This window comes from Aphis gossypii, chromosome 1, assembly GCF_020184175.1.
Source record: "Aphis gossypii isolate Hap1 chromosome 1, ASM2018417v2, whole genome shotgun sequence".
Lineage (NCBI taxonomy): Eukaryota > Metazoa > Arthropoda > Insecta > Hemiptera > Aphididae > Aphis > Aphis gossypii.
In genome coordinates, this window is record NC_065530.1 from 23,729,726 (window position 1) to 23,745,611 (window position 15,886).

The following is a 15,886-nucleotide window of genomic DNA, read 5'->3' on the forward strand; positions in this document are numbered from 1 at the left end:
ACATCAAAACTGTAAGTCGTAAAAATTTCCACGATGGAATGTTTTGAAATTACTAGAGAAACATGAATGATTGCGGATTACCGATTAAATAATAATAAATAATTTTTTCCATGAACACAATTCTGTTGTAAGACGCCAAATCGTTAATTGAATATTGCCTACAATAATATAATTTCTACTTCAAAAGATAGATAATATTTATTATCTATATTATGTTTATTGATGTGCACAACTAATAGACCCCAAAGCGTAAAACTCCTCAAGTGTTTGGTTAAAATGTCACGCAATTGAAACCTTAACTGCTTTCGTTTAAACTTCTAAATCCTCGAGCATTTCATCCTTAATGGTGTCATGCAAGGTTTTCTTAAAACGGGCATCTACTGTAATTGTAATAAAGACACATTTTTGTAAAAAAAATCAAAGAAAATCTTCAGAATATATTATAGGTACTATGACATAATAACGCATAAAAAATTATTTTGAGAATATTTCGTTTTTCCATTTATATTATTTTGTAGATCAGTTTTCAACTAAAATTAAAATTATAATATAAGTATTGTAATAATTAGTAATATAATAATTATACTATGTAATAAATTTATATCTGTGAATTAATTAAAAACACATTTACATTACTGGTTTTCACTTTAAAAATACTGTGAAATGCTATTAATTAATTAAATTTTTATTATATCTATACTGTTATTATCGTTTGGTGATTATTTTCTTAATTCGACACATGTTATCACAATGATATATTGTATATAATCTTTTGACATTATACCTCTAGTTTTTAAATTGTATTGATATAATCTATACTTTTAAATTATATTAAGATATTAAAAAAAAAAAAACCACGAATAAAATATTATAGTTACGTAGTTAAAATATTTATTGTTTTCTATTTGACTTGTTATAGTCAAAATAATCGAACTTTTTCTATTAAAACTATATACTGTAATACGTTGGTGAATTAAACTATCTATACAAAAGTATTAATAAAATATTTATGATACATTGTTGTTACTTAAAGGTTAGCTGAATTGCTCAAAAAATATTATGTAGTTGTAGAACATCGACTACAGTAATTGTAAATATATAGAAGCAACACATCGAGAATTGAAAGTTGTTTTTTTTTTTTTTGTAAATGTGCAAAATATTATATAAACGGAGACACGAATACAAGGTACATTTTTTTTTGTCAATCATAAAGCTCATATAGGTCACGCAGCAATTGACAATTTCCTAATAGCTTACGATGTGCATCACAATAGATTGTCGTTCTGATATGCGTATTGTGTTCGTGTATTGTGATGATTTCTAATATAGTGGTATATAATAAATTATTATATATTTGGTTTTTCATAGATATATTTGACAATAATATTATATTTTCAAATTTATACTGATAAAGTAAGTAATTACAGGAATAATTCTTTAAGGAGCTGTATATATTAAAATTATATAAGATTGTTATACATCAGAATACGATAAATGATTTATTTAATCATTAAAATTTATAGTTTGTGTACAACCTGTGAGTTTGGCTTCAATAATTTTTATTGTACCTATTACGGATTTTAAAATAGTTACTACATTAACAATATGATTAATTTGGATTTGCAAACAAATTTTATATATTTTTTCATTACTATTTACTGTTCATTAATAATAAAATGTTTAATGTATGTTACTATAAATATAAAATATTAATTCTTATTACGTAATAATATAATAAATATATTTTATAGTTCATACTGTAGTATGGATATATAGACGTGAGTGTGTATGTGTTAGTTAATTATAGTTATAAAATATCGTAAAGTCTGCAAGGGATTTTTCAATAGAAAAAAAATAATTATTTATAAAAATGGTTTACACCCGAATGGTTAAAGATATTATAACGGACCATTTCACCACTAATGACGATAGTTCATTTATTCTGTAGTCGACTGAAAAAAAAATAAGTAAAATCATTATGTTTTTTTTTATTATTTGCTTATTCGATAATATTTATAATAACATTTTCATCTTAAAACTTATGAACGACCTTTTTAAAAATATCTAATGAATTTGATTTTGGTTACCAGAATACATTCCGATGCTCACGCAAATACATAAATAATAATGTTTCCGAATTCTACATCGACGCATCACACCGCACAAGTCCAATAGTAGTTTACTGCACTACACCAACCAATAGGTAAAACGAATCACTCTGTATACACAACTAGAAAATCGAAACATCTTCCGGTAGGGAATCTCATAACCTTAACGATTTGAGATCACGTATAATTCTATGCGGTTATGGCACGGATGATACAATCTTAGCAGCGCGCCGAGCACCATTTTCCGCGCATAATATTCTCTTCTGCAGGAGACATTAAATCGTGCACCGACACGCAATCAATCCTCTTTCCCTCACACACATACTCTTTCTCTCTCTCTATCTATCTATCTTTCTCTCTCGTACACACACTCACACATACACTTATACATCGTATAGATATACAAATGCTTTGTAAACCAGGTATATCGTATATGTTATAAACCTGCAATGAGTTGTGATGCTTACCCGCACGATTAACATATCGATTTTACCTTTTTCCGATCACCTCTGTTGAATACAATCGAATACGTTTTATTCGACTTGATAACGTAATGTCTGATTTCTCGGTAAATGAATAAACTATTAACTCTTAGTCGTCATATTTTTGGATTGAATTCACTGCACGAATAAGTGATTTTACTGTGACTGACATGAGAATTTACGTATATAATATTATGATAGATAAAAAGGAAAACAATGCGTTTTGAGAGTAGAACGTCTTTTATTTTGAACACACAATAAAAAAATTCTATCGAAATATAAATTTTAATTAAATAAACTTTAGATGGTACCGCATAATTTCAAAACGTCTTGTTGACAAACATAGTTATGTGCATTTTATCGTCGATAGTTAACAACTAAGAAGGTATTTTACGATAATTTATTTATTAATTTATTATTCAGTATCTATAATTACTTTTTAGGGATATTACAGGTGCCTAATTCAATTATTAAAGCATTAAAAATTATATGATTTTAAGCACTTTAAACGTAATACGTTGTTCTGTTATTTGATACTGTTGATATTTATTTTACTAATTATCACATATTATGCAATCATGGTAATTTTATAATATAATTATTTAAGTATTTGTTATTTTTAAACTTATTATTATAGTTCAGGTACATTATAAAATTTTGTCTAGGGTAATAATAATTGAAATCTTTACCGAATACAACAATTAATACATCTAGGTATTATATATATATTATTATATTATCGTAGATACAAAAGAAACTGTATTGGATAATAAATGCTCAAGCTGGTATTATGAAAAATTATATAGGGTTATATGTTATTCAATTAACTTTTGTTGAGTGAAAAAAAAACCATTTAATTAAATATTGTAAAAAATTAATTTTATTAAATTTACATAGTTATAAACTTTTTTTAAACCTTTGTGTACGAATAATATAAATAAGATAAAAATGTATAAATTTTCCGGAACTGACAAAATATATTTTTTTAACATCAAAACTAAAGAAAAAATATGGGTAAATACAAAATAAATTATACAGGTTTTTATAAAAATTGAAATACTGATTAATTGTAAAAAAAATATTATTAATATTTTTTAAAGTAACATCTCAACGATGTTTTACAATTTATTTATCAAATTTCAACTCTAACAACTCAACAATCTATATTATATAAAACATTAATTTCTATCCTCTGAAATATTTATGACCTTTTTTTTTCTAAATATAATAAAAATAAAAATAAATCATATTTTTATTAATTTAATTTCTTTAACATAAATATTTTATTGAGGTTCATATATATTTTTGGGATGTATACAAATTTTTTATTTACTAACCGTAACTGATTTCACGTAACACGATTTATTGAAATCTGTTCCTATAGCGACTGAATATCCATCATTCTTAGCAGCGATCTAAACATCGATTTATATTATAATAGTAACAAAGAATTCATATGGTTTAAAATGTATGCCTAAAAATATATGTATGATTCCTCAATTTCTCTTGAAAAAGAACAATATTTTATATTGAACCTTGCATACTACTACTTTTTATTTATATTTAATAAGAACTGTGATAATAATAATTATTATTACTATATAAATACTAATAAATACTATTATTAAATAGTAATAATTACTTGCTTAAATTTATAATTGTGAAGTCAAACTATTTTATTTGAAGATTTTTAATATTTTAAATTAGTACTTGACTTATTTCTGTCGTCTTATAAAAATCTTTCATTTTATTAAAGGATAACGTTTAGTCACCCCGGAAGAAAACATTTTTACTATTGAAAATTTGGAGAATATTTTTAATATCACACTATACATAATTTAATTTGATCTAAAATACAATATGGTATTTTTTATACATTTATTGTTGTAACTTTCTCTTACATATTTAAAATACATTTTAATGTCGATTTGAACATTTAATAATTTAACTTTATTGTTTTATATAGGCGTATTTATTGATTTTGTTATTAAAGAGTAGATTCGTTTAATAAATTAACATAAACTTTTGCCTTAGGAATGAAAATCCTTTTTCTAGATAACCTATAAATATATTCTTAGTAAAGAATTACAAGAATAAATATTTGCTATGTCCACCATATTTTGTAAATAGGAGAATAAATCAACACACAATATATAACAATAGAAGACCCGTTTAATAACAAGACTTGGTTCTAGGGGTTAATTTTTTTTTTATGTGCGTGCAATCGGTTAAATTTTTTTCTCGCGATAAATTGAGCACATTCACGAACATGGCACAGTTGTGCCTTCGTATTATAAAAATACCTTTTTTTACCTACCTCTATTTCTTCATTCTCTCACGCATCCTCGCCCTCGACTTCTGTCTCTCACACTCTTTCACTTGTTCCCACTATATCCTTCTCACACACACACACACACACACACACACACACACACACACACACACACACACACACACACACACACACACACACACACACACACACACACACACACACACACACACACACACACACACACACACACACACACACACACACACACACACACACACACACACATACTGTCTCTCACTTGCACTCACTCACATCTGCTGTCGATTGTTCCATATTTGAACCACCAAATTTCTTTTATACATATACACGTATCACGTAACTATTAATATATATGAGTGGTTTCTGTTAAACTACAATCATAGCGGTATAATATTAAACATATATAATATGTAAAACCAATTGAAAAGCAGCTGTTTCCATAGCTCCAAATAGTAATTTAAGATTATGATTTTTTCTTCTTTTAAAAGCACTGTGGACACTTGACCAAATCTTATAACTTTTTCCTTGAAATACAAAAATGACTTTATTTTTGCTTTATGTTTTAGATTCTACCAACGATATCAAAAACGTTTTATTCGAAAATGCTGAAGTGTTTTACGTATTTGATTGGTCCGTGATTATGTACGTATTACAAAAAAAGTGCTACTTCAAAATAGTCTTATGTACAACTTCTGGTAAAGTTGTAGACAAAATGAGAAAATCCACTATTCCTTTTGGATGTTATATGAATTATTATGGACTATTGTGATATTCCAATGCCTTATAAATTTAGACATAATACTATTATAAATTATGAGTTATAACTACAACATAAAATATAATAAATTTATAATAATTTATTCATGCAATTTTTATGTGCAATCAATGCATGTAGTTTACCTCGACAAAGTGATAATTTAACTAAATGAGTGTTTTACACTTTTTAATAAATTATAATTTGATAATTTTATATGATATTAATACAATAAATACGATTTTATGAAAATGACAATGGTTTATAATGATAATGGCAGTGTAATAATATATGGTATTGTATATTTGAACACTCCAAATAAACGTTAAATTACCATTACGATTGTCACAAAAGAGTCTATATTAGTTATGATAATAACAATGACAATAATTATAAGCTAATATTATTATGAATGACATTTATAATATTGTAAATGATAATGAGGATGTTTTGAATAGAATTTGTTGTTTAAAAAATGTCTTATGTATTTTAATATGAATAAATATCGTGCCTAAAGGTCCTATAAAAACTAATATTATACGAAATACAAAAATTAAGTATCTATACAAACATTGTTCAATTAAAATATTTTCATGAACCAAATTATCGACGATATATTTTTTTTTATTTGATATAAATATACTGATATAGAAGATAAGTAAAAATTACTAATAAGTGATAAACTGATAACACATGGCAAACATATTATAAATAATAAAGATTACATTTATGAACGCTGTTCAGAAATTTCCTGTGAATAACTTACAATAACTTGATACATTTTCAGTTTTCAATTCAGTATATATTTGTTCTTATGCCATGTGAAATCAAATGATAATGTTAAGGAGTTTAATTGATAGAATGTACTCGTATATCAAGATTTTATTTTATTTAACCTAACCTAAAAATGATGTATCATATTATTTTTATTATTTTTATTTTCAATGTTACTTTTGAGTTAAATCAAACTTTGTTAATTTTTATTTGGTATCGATTCGAATTTCTTCAAACAAAATGCATAATGAATATTTAACATTTGATATTTTATGCAATTAAAAGAAAAAAATGATAGTAGAAAAAGATAAGGGTATATGGAAGTTTCCCCCCCGTGCCTTTTCCCCCCCGGGAATTTTAGCGATACTGGACATTTCCCCCCCAGACTGAGACGTTTCCCTCCCGAATTGATGTTTATATTTTTTTACATAATAATAATTTTGAAAATAGGTACTTTGGTTTTACCAGAAGTATACGATCATCTTTATGTATGATATTGATTATTTAAACACATTTTTTGACGATTTTAATGAGTTTTCTTAGTTTAAGGTACGAATAATAAAATATATAGTACGACAAATTATTGTCGATAACAATTTTATGATAGCTAGGCTTTTCCATTCAAATTACCACTATTATGTACCTATAATTGGTAATTATATATTATAATAATAATACTTAGGTTATTTATTACCCAATTAAATTAGCAATGATTGATAAACCTAATAAAAATTTTAAATTATAGATCAGGATCTTTTAGTAGTAATTTAGGTAAAAATGATAGGTAAAAAAAATTATGCGAAAGTTTTTCAAATGATATTTAAAATTTTTTAATTTCCGTGAGCTATCTGACCAGAATAAAGTGATATTTTTCATTATTATTATTTGATTTTGTATTTTAATATTAACTTAACCTATTTACATTTATACAATTATATTTATATATTAATTCAATCATTTTTAGTTTTTACATTTATTTATTTGCATTGTATATTATTTTTGTCTACTTATTTTTTTTTGTTCGGGGGGAATTGTCCTGTTCGGGGGGGAAACGTCCATTGTATAGGGGGGGGAGGCACGGGGGGGGGAAACGTCCTAGATTCAAAGATAAGTTCTACAGAGATATAGTTCTCTTTATTTTAATTTTTAATAATACATCTTTGCATTCATTGATATTTGGAATATTTATTTGATGTAGTTTCTAGTTTACACTGTTCATCGTATTCACAACTATAATAGTAAACTCATCGATGATTCAATTAATGACATCGGAACGAATACAATATATTTGAAATAAAAAATACATTATTAAATTTTCATTAATTATTAAGTACTTCGATTACAGTTACGTATTACGTATTTTAAGTTAAATTGATAAACATTTGGGTGGTCAAAGTGTGATTTTTGTTAACACGAATATGACCCGAAATTAGTTTCAGGAACTTGGTTCATTTTTAAACCTATTTATAGTTTTTGATTAAATTCAAAGAAAAGGCTTTGTTATTGAACGGAATATTTTATTGTTGGTTATTTGTATTCTATTTAGTTTTAGCTTTTTAGCAGATTCCTAAATTTAGATTCTGCGCAACCAAATTAGTTTCAACAGTTTTGTAAATATTTAGCGAGTTGGGAGTTTAAGTTTTTATCTTGCGTTAAGAAAATATTTTAGGATATGTAGAAGAAAGTTTAGCTTGAGTTTTATGCAATGAATAATATGATCGGCTGAGTTAAATTTTTTCTAAAAATGTATTCCTAGGTATTTTATACTTGACAAAGTTAGAATTGTAATATTGTTGGGTGTAATTTAGTGGTAAACTTTGTGTTATAGGATAAAAGTGATTTGGCTGGATTTACTTTAATTTATATTAACTTTTTAGTTTTGATACTTAGTTTCAATTCAATAAATGTGCGATTGTAATTGGTTAGATGTGTTGAATAGATTTTCATTAACTGAAAGAATAGCTTTATCGTCAGCGTATTTTGTGATAAAAGTAGTAGAAGAAGTTGGTTGATCTGAAATGTAAATTTTAAATAATATAGTTGCACGAGAGAAAGTTGTTGTGCCTTGAAAAACGTCGGTTTTTAAAATTAGGATAGAGCGTTGAGGTAGGATTTATAAAAATATGTAAAAATGTAGGGATAAAATTATCGTGCCGTATTATTTTTTTTTTTTTATAACTGATGCAATTGTATCTGTTATACTTTTAATATGCTTTACTTTAAAGTGTTAGTTTATTATTGTAATTATTTTTTTGAGGAATAATTTTCAGAGTATTTTCTAGAAGAAAAATAGAAGACTTCTTGACCTGTATTAGAAGAATAGTCAGACATTTTTCAAAGTTTTGGCATGAATATTATAATTGAGAACTTATACTAAAGAAAAAAGGAACTTATTAGAATAATAACATTAAAATACCTATATAATTTTCTTTGTCATGACTCTTATAAGTTTTGAAGCTTTTCTTGAGTGGTATATGGTTACTTCGTATTTCATTAGAACAAATCCAGGAGACTTTTTGTAAATGTAGAAATGTAGTTAGAACATTGGCTAGATAGAATTCTTTTGAAGGTAGTGCCATTTAAAAGGGGGTAATAAAATGTATACCATTCAATTGAAGAATACTGAGTTGTTTATCTTGTTATGAGGTTTTGGCGAATTGGATTTTAAAAGTTCTGCTTTTTAGCCAAACCTACGTGATGTTAGGTTATTTTTGAGGATATGAAGATATTTCTTTAAGGGCTTTTTTTATAGCTTCCGATTGAACCGTCTTGAATAGATAGTAAGGCTATGTAATTGGTAAATGGTTCGATACTCTACAGATCTAACGCTATATTTTTAAATGTGTAATTAGATGTTTTACAGGTTTCATTTAAGAAATATTTGTTGTGTTGCAAAATTATTTTGATCTTCATTTTTTTCTAGATTTATAACGTATATAAGCAAAAAGGTTTAGGGAGAAAGACAGAGTAGGTTGTGGTATTGTGTAGCTATATTTGTTTGGCGTTGGAGCATGTTCACCACTTGGAGTAATGAAATATTGAAATTTTCTAAAGCGGATTTTGTTTTCATTATAATAAGTAGACAGATGTAGATTAAGGATTACGTTCCTAGAGGTTTTTCACTTTGAAGTTGAAAGGTGTTAATAAATTGTGTATTAGATTAAGAATTAAGAAATTTAATCATTTGCCGATAGTTATCTGAGGTTTTGTTTTGCATTTTGACGTGTTTTTGAGAGCTCATGTAGAGAAATCTGTTCTATCCAATGATGCTAATACGAGCTTTAACTAGTATATTGAAGTCAAAATTATATTTTAAAATAAAAATTGGAAGTATCTTAATTTTTTAGAAGTGTTGCACGATGAGATCGTTTTCATAAGCTTAGTGGTGATGAAATTCTTCTTTGCATTATATTCGGAATTTTCTGTGTTATTAAAATTCAAAGTACATATAGCTTGATTTTTAATGTGAAAAATAACGAATTGATAACGAGCATATTTTTGGAGAATATTCCTGCGATTTATTTTTATTAGAATGTGTTTGATGTTCATTTGAAAATTGTGAAAATAAAAATAAAAATATATTAAAATATAATATTTATTTGTATATAATAAATGATGAAAAGTATAAAAATACCGTTTATGAGAAACCGATGTAAATTACTTTTTAATTTAAAAAAGAAGATATTATAATTTATGGTACCTAATAATTATAATTATACCTTTTTTAATTTATAAATTTAATGTCATGTTTGTATAAAAATCATAAGGTAATCCACATCAGATCGTTTCAGAAGCTTCAAAATTAAATTTACAAGCAGATCATGGAGCCCTTCCTAGAATAAAGTAATATTAAACGCACTTTGTTTAGATTGTTTAGAATATGACAAATTAATAGTTCTGCTCCATCTAACCCATTAACTATAATATTATATATTTCAACACCCGATAAATATTCACTAACTATTGATCAATAAATTAACTAATCGATTTTATATAAATGACATTGAATCAGTTTAAATTCGAATTTTAATATTTGGTACGATAGACAATTTAGATAAACTAGCTAAATCTAATCATTGGTTTAGAGATATAACAATTAAGTCATGTTCTCTATTATTTACACAAGTATACACTATATATGTTATAAAGTATAATTTGATAGTACTAGTAGTTTTCGTTTTAATGACATATTAAACACAAAATTCGTATGAAATGTTATTTTCGGAAATAAAAACACATAATATTAATTTGAATCCCTAAACAATAATTACTGATTTTAAACAAAGTGCATTAAATGAACTTAAAATACATTTTCAAAAATCAAACAAAATGGCTGATATTTTGATCAAATAAAATGTGCTTTGCAAACAATTTAAACTATTTCTAGAATGGTAGAAAAGTCATTGCAAGTCTGTTATAGGTCTATCTTGGCATTTGTTTTGGAAAATGATGTAATTGACGCATTGAGACATTGTGTAACAGTATGTATTACACTAATAATGAAAACTTTTAGAATCTCTTATTTCCTATTTTGAGAATACATGGACTGGTCGTCCAAATAGACGAAGATGGAACCCCAAATTTCCTATTTCACTGTTTGGTTTACTGTTTGATCCAACGATGCCCAGAATTAACCAAAAATAAAATCGGAACGATCTAGTCTGAAGCACTCGTTGTATAGCATCTAACATGATACTAGGGGGAATTCATTGGGCCTATCACCAAGGAAAACTTGGGTAATCATCATTTGAAGGAAAGGACTCTTGATGGCAGCAGTTATTGGCATGCTGTATAAATATGGGTGTCTGTAGTCAAGAAAACAGGAAACGTCTGAAATAGGATAATGTACGGTGGACGCCTGGACACATGATCTGACATTAGGAGTTCGAAATTCAAAGCAACGGCCAAAAGACTGCCTCGCGCCTGTGAGTCTAACATTGGTACCAACCACCAAACAGTGCATCGATACAATTGCGTGTCTAGTTTACCTAGAACAAATAATTATGTTAAAGGGTGGCATAGAGGCTTTTATAAATTATTGAGTTCATGTCATCCAACAATATGAACATGTATTGAAGCAATTCAAAAAGAACAATGTTTAAACAAAATAAAAATAAATCAGTATATAGAGGGTTAAATCGAAGCATCCATAAAACGTAAAAGGAATACATTTAAACAATATTAGTGAATGACTACTAAAATAAGGATAGAATAGAATAACAAGGAGAAAGGATTTTTTCTATAATTTGTCATATAAAATTTAAATTTTATTTTAAATACTATTTTCGTTTTAATGTTTTTAGTTCAATTTTTAAAATATTTTGTTCATAGTACTTACTGCATTTTATTATACAGAAGTGTGATGATGTTTTTTTTACAACTATTTATTTTAGTTTTAGGAAAAATATACCAAAAATAATATTTTAATATTTTTATTATTATTGTTTTCGTTGTTTAATCATTTCACAATTTTTATTTTCACTATTTTTTTTTTTTTTTGCTATTTTGTCTATTGAATGTTTCCCCTCGAACTTAACCTGGTCCCTGTTTGAGGAGAACAAAAGTTATCTTTGTCATTTATTTTATTATTTCTAGTTATTTTTAACGGTGTAACTGTTTTCTTTGGCATAATTGGATGTGGTAGCGTATTTTATATGGCTATAGGTCGAGTAGGCTCTATTGTTATCTTAATTGGCAACTCTAAGAAAAGACGAAATATAAAAAGATAAAATGTAGTATACAGTATGTAGTTACATACTATAATAATCTGCCATCTCGCATAATGTTGCACCGGCATTATTATCTTATTTAAAGAGTAAAATTGTTTTACTTACCACTTCGTTAATGTTTTGGTATTTGAATGATTCAAAAAGTTTGGTTTCATAGAATTGTAAAATGTATAAGCAGATATTTTGGTATTCGTTTCGACAAACAAAATGAGTACAAAAAATGAAAAGTAAAAATAAATTAATGATAATGGAGCAATGATCACACATTTATATTTAACAAATGTTTGACCAAAAGTAATGTAATATCTTCACTATAAAAAGTGATGATAAACACAAACAAAAGTATTTCATTTTTATAAACAAAAAATAAGGTCCCTCTTTGTTTAAGATTTTATAAATATCATATCTTGTCTCTTTATATCCTTTCCTCCTTCTTATCTATAACTGTAAAATTGTTCGTATGATATCTGCATTCAATGAAAATTATCAAATTTTAATTCACCTAGTAAAGTTTTCTAAATGCAATCTATAATGCTTTAGTTCACATGTTTGTTTGATCTCCTTATACCATTACTGAAATACGGTGGCTTGGTCGGGTTCAAAAACGTGTTTTGACTTTTGTAGGTTATTGTAGTCCTTCACCCCGAACGCAATGATAGTCCTATACCCCAAATAATTAAACTTGATCTTCTTGATTAGAGACATAAGAAATTTAATAATAAATGTATTCTAGAAATTATTAAGGGACAAATAGAATACTCAAGATTACTTGAAAGACAAAGTATTCGGATACATAGCGGTAATAGATATCGAAGTTTTTTTATCCATCTCTAACACTCATTTCTCCATTATTTTCCCTTATTTAAAATCATACACAATCATGATTTATTTCAATCCCCTAGTATTCGTACTTATACATACATTTATTGTTTTAATTATATTTTTGCAATATTTTTTTAATTTTGGTTGATTTTTTTATGTTATTTTTTAGTTGTAAATACCTACCTGTAATATGGTTGTATAATGTTTTGTTTTACTTTTCACTTTTTATTCTTTATTTTTCTATAATCTATAAATGATAGGAATTTCACTAAATTCTTTGTAAAAGCCGTAAGGTGTTAATTTCATTAAAGAAATAAAATAAATAAATAAATACTATTTAAATTTCTGCTGGCTTCTTATACAATAACAATCTTATCGAACATACTTTAAGTTTCTTAAATGTATTAATATACGTTCATTGCTAATAATACCAAAACACATGTACACTCATCACTAAGTCCAAAATGTTTGGCAATAATCATTTTTGTGAAAGTAATATAATATCTTATAATTTATGTCAAATTTATTACAGTGAAATTAAATAATTGTCATGTATAATAATATTATACATGCAACTAGCATTAATAGTATTACTATAGTTTAAAAGCAATACTCGTATATAAATATATTATTTTTTTTTTATTTTACAATTAAATGCATAATATTTATTTAAATTAAAAAAAAAAATCAAATTTTAACTTCATAATATATCTATTCTTACTTGTCTCAATTATTATAAGAAGTATAAAAACTAATATTAGTATTAAATATAATAATATTATAAAAATCTAATATATAAAACTAATTATTTTAAATACAAATATTTACTGGAACATTATTGTTATTAATTTACTAGTTAATTTTTGGTCAGAATGATTTTCATTGAACATTCTTTGATACCTGAGAGCAAATTCTATAATATCTTATCAATTAAATTTAGTTCAGGTTTAACGAGTCACGTCAATGAGTATTCGATACACAATCCATATTAAATAAAGATTTTCTATAGCCATAATATGATTGATGACTTTCTTGGGAATTCGTCTTATACACAGATTGTTAACGCTTTGTATGCGATACAACTCATCTAACATCTGTTCATAACCTCAAATTTTTAAAAATTGAATTTTAAAGTTTGGTTAGAGATAGGTAGTATACTATCCCAATTTAATGTAATCAGATTTTTAAAGTACATACAAATACAAAACTAACAGTTAATTTATTTACTATTTATTGATATAAATAACGCAACGTTTCAACATTAATGGTCATGTAAATATTATTCTGTAATATTTTGCTGAAATTCCAATTGTTGTTTTATAAATTTAAATATTTTTTTCTTTTTTTGACTGTATAAATGAATAACCGATGTGATATTATATTCTAGAATACAGATGTTGTTACCTCAGTATCTTTTTAAGAATTCTTTAGCTTTTTATGAAATGGTTTAGTACTTGTCTTAAATGGTAAGTAAAATTTTTTAATAAAAATCACAGGTATTGAACAGATGTATTATATAGTTGAATGGTCTTTGTACCTAGTGAAACTCGAGTGACTTGCGTATGCTTATATTTCGTTGGATACTAATCTTGTGTTATTGTAACTTATGTAATAGAACATTCATGATTTGGAAAAAACTCATTTTACGGCTAGTAAATATTATAACATTGTATAATACGTGTATCGTTAAAATTGTGTAACTACCTATATATCATTATAACGGCGCTGTAGTTTTAATATTGATCAATCTATTCTGTTACCTTGATATCCGTGTACTGCAAATATAAATAAATAACAAGAATTACACAAAAATCAATAACGAGGATACATATTTTCTCTATCCCAAATAAGTAATAAGATGGGTATTTGAATATCGTTCTACTCGACCCATGCATTTTTTTTGGCAGAGTCATGTCGATATACATTTACGAGACCACCAAACTGACATTTTCACCATTATACGCTGTACCATGTCGATCGCCTGCTGCAGTTATAATAGACACGTTTGTACCATCGCTGTTTGAGTCTTATACATAATAATAATAATAATGCATTGTGGAGCCCTCCAAAAAGAGTTATAGACTCTGTTGGTAGCATGCAATTCCATGGTTCGTTTAATGTACTTGGTGAAAAATAACCACGATCCCATGTCCGACGGATGTGATGGATCAATCACCCGCTGCAATTGGTATACCGCATGAACTATGAATAGAGTGGAGTGGTATGTGCTCGTTGAATTCCTATACCGCGTAACGCAACTGAATTTACGGGTAAATATAAAGTGACTTTGTTAGAATGCTTGAAAAATGCGTATAATAATACAGACTTTGCAACGGAATAATGAATAAACAATTAATAACTATACCTATATTTGTAGCGATACGTATTCGCTACATATACACTAAGTCAATTTAGGTAAATGCATTTCATTATCATCGTCAATATATAGTATGAGTGTAAATATAAAATACCCATGCTTGGATTTCATGCTTATTAAAAAGACCATTACCGAATTTTTATTTGAATTATTACTATAAAATATACAAATATCAGCTGATTTCGAAGTAACGAATAAACTGATGCACCCCAAATGATTATTGAATACAAAATACGTTCTTGTATCACGTGAAGTACATCGAACTGTATATAATGTAAGCATTTATATTTTATAATGTACGTAATATAAATCACAATACTTGTTATTATGTCGCTTGACGTTCGCATGGTACGTTAAACTATAACTACATTTACCGAAAATAATGGAAAAATACATAATCGTTTTTACGAAACCATTCTTTTTCTATACCCAATGAGAATATTTTAAAAACAGTTGAGAATCGTATTCAAAAAATGTAGTTTTCTGTTTCCGTTTTTCATATAGTGTGGTAGGTGAGGAACGATTT

The 15,886-nt window shown here is 26.3% G+C and overlaps 1 protein-coding gene across 8 annotated transcripts in view; it reads left to right on the top strand.

Moving 5' to 3' along the window:
- Nucleotides 1-15,886, top strand: part of LOC114124090 (probable G-protein coupled receptor No18) — an 82,189-nt gene that overhangs the window by 20,516 nt on the left and 45,787 nt on the right. For 4 of the 8 annotated variants that reach the window (XM_027987263.2, XM_027987266.2, XM_050211012.1 and 1 more), the window contains one exon: nt 5,471-5,546. The exons of the other annotated variants lie outside the window; for them this stretch is intronic. The gene's annotated coding sequence lies outside the window, so the exon portion shown is untranslated. The remainder of the gene's footprint in view (nt 1-5,470; nt 5,547-15,886) is intronic. 8 annotated transcript variants of the gene reach the window in all.